Below are 2,398 nucleotides of genomic sequence, written 5' to 3'. Positions count from 1 at the left end.
CCATGCAGAGAATCACATCTTGCCCTGGTAATTAGATGAGCTGGATGTCCTCACTGATGTCAGTATTTTGTCCTTTTTAAAAATCATATAGAGAAACCCATGGTAGTAAAATTTGTGTAGGCTTTCCTCTTTTCCGACAACCAAAGAGACTTGGTAGTATATTCTAAGGCTCTGCTTAGTATGTTGTACAGCCAGAGAATAAAATTTTATAAAACTCTATAATTGAACATTTTTTGTTCAAGAAAAATATGCAATCTTAAAATCCTAATTATAGCTACTTGCATATCTTTATGAATAACAACCAAATTTGAAATAACTAACACTTCTTTAAGTAAAGTGTACTTCTATGTTGACCCAAACAGGAGAAAGTGTTAGTTATTTCAAAAGACACTTAGGACTGTTAAAGGGATAATACAAGAAGAAATATCATTCCCCTATTTCGTGTGTCTCTTGATTTCCTTTCATAGGTTGTCTAGGGTGTCATTTAATTTATACAACTGTTGGTGTTTGAGGTCAGTGTTAACCTTAGGAGTGAGTCACACTCTACTTTTTCTGACATCTGCTGATGACATGACTCTCATCCATTACAAAGAACATGTTAACAGTCTTACAAAACTTAACCTTAAATTTGTCCTTGAAGAATACTATTCAGTGAGAGGCATGTTAAATTGCCTTTCAAAGCAGATTATCTCAGGAGATCAGTGTAGTTCATGTTCTCTTGATATATCTCAAAAATTATCAAAAAGTTTTCCACTGTGGCAGAACTCCTGTCCTATCATGTCTTTTGCCGGGCTGTTTCATCATTAAATTGTTTTTCTATGCGATTTGTAAACAATGAAGGTTCAGACAACTTTATTTCCTTTCAAATCTGTTCTTTAACTTTAATCATATTCATATACGTAATAGTTTTATCAGTGCAATGATTCTAACATTAAGTGTAAGTTCTCCAAGTACAGTTAATAGTGAAGAGATGTGGCTACTTCTTTTCATATAAAAAAAAGGGTTGACTTAAGTGATATTTTCAAGATTGTAGTAGTTATAAAATAGTCACGAGGATGTAGATTACAGCATAGGGAATGTAGTCAGTAGCATTATAATGGCTGTGTGTAAAGTCAAATGGGTGCTAGAATAATCAGGAGGGATTTCTTCATAAACTACACACATGTCTAACTATTGTACTGTATACCTGGAACTGAGATAAAATAAAAATTAGTCTACGGCCATGCCACCCTGAGAAGCCCAATCCTATCTGATCTCGGAAGCTACACAGGGGGCCTGGTTAGTACTTGGATGGAAGACCACCTAGGAAGACCAAGTGCTATAGGTGTAAAAAGAAAAAAAACAAGGGATTGTAAGCTGATAAGGTCCTTGCAATCTGTGAGGTCAACCAAGGGTTGCCTCACCTAATATAAAATAAAATAAAATTTTCCATCTGATCTTGGAAGCTAAGCAGGGTCAGGCCTGCTTAGGACTTGGATGGGAGACTGCCTAGGAAGACCAGGTGCTGTAGGGGTAAAAAATAAAAAGAGATTGTAAGCTGACAAGGTCCTTGCAATCTGTGAGGTCAACCAAGGGTTGCCTCATCTAAAAAATAAAAATTAAAAAATTAAAAATTTTTTAAAAAATTTAAAAAGATGTAGCAATAAAGTTGAAATTAGAAGTTGTCTTTTAATTTTGGTGTAAGCTATCAAGTTGCCTCTTAATTTTTTAAATTAATTTTTAATTACAAAGATAATAGTAATACAGGAGTATTTTTTACTTATTAAATTTTAAAACGTAACTGCTAAGGCAAAAGGCGCCATTAATCATCACCACTTTGGGTCTCTACACCCACCCATTTCCCCAAGGTCATGCCTATTTATATTTTGCTACTTATAATTTCAGGCATTCACTTATACATTGACATATGCATGAAAGCATAGAAAGTAACACTATTTTATATAAATATTATCATACTGTATGTAACACTTGGCATCCTCAATTTTTAATTTGACAATATATTAAGAAAAATTTTAAAATTTTATTACATATACTTCATTTCTTATACCTGCTGCATTGTATAGATATATCATAATTGATGTAGTATTCCCAATATTGATGGTATTGTAGTGGTTTTCAATTTATTCTGTTCTGCAAATTATGCTTCTATGTACCTCCTTACGTATCCCTCCTTGAGGCTGTCTCTGACTACCCTGTCCAAAGGGCACCCTGATGTTCTATTTTATATTCTGCACAGCATACTCTCTTATTTGCTTTTGTTTGCTTATTGTTCTCTCTCCCACTAAAGAGCAAACACCATAAGAGTAAACACCATAACTACCATACTTTCAATGCCTAGTACACTTCCACATGGCACATATTCAACAACTATTTATTGGTTAGCTTTGTACAAGAATGA

General features: G+C 33.8%; 1 protein-coding gene across 2 annotated transcripts in view; it reads left to right on the top strand.

Annotated features, from left to right (window-relative positions):
* Positions 1-2,398, top strand: part of ADGRB3 (adhesion G protein-coupled receptor B3) — a 693,186-nt gene that overhangs the window by 408,484 nt on the left and 282,304 nt on the right. The gene's annotated exons all lie outside the window — the stretch shown is intronic.

Source organism: Pteropus vampyrus, unplaced genomic scaffold (genome assembly GCF_000151845.1).
Source record: "Pteropus vampyrus isolate Shadow unplaced genomic scaffold, Pvam_2.0 Scaffold64, whole genome shotgun sequence".
NCBI lineage: Eukaryota > Metazoa > Chordata > Mammalia > Chiroptera > Pteropodidae > Pteropus > Pteropus vampyrus.
This window is presented reverse-complemented; position numbering and strand designations above follow the sequence as displayed.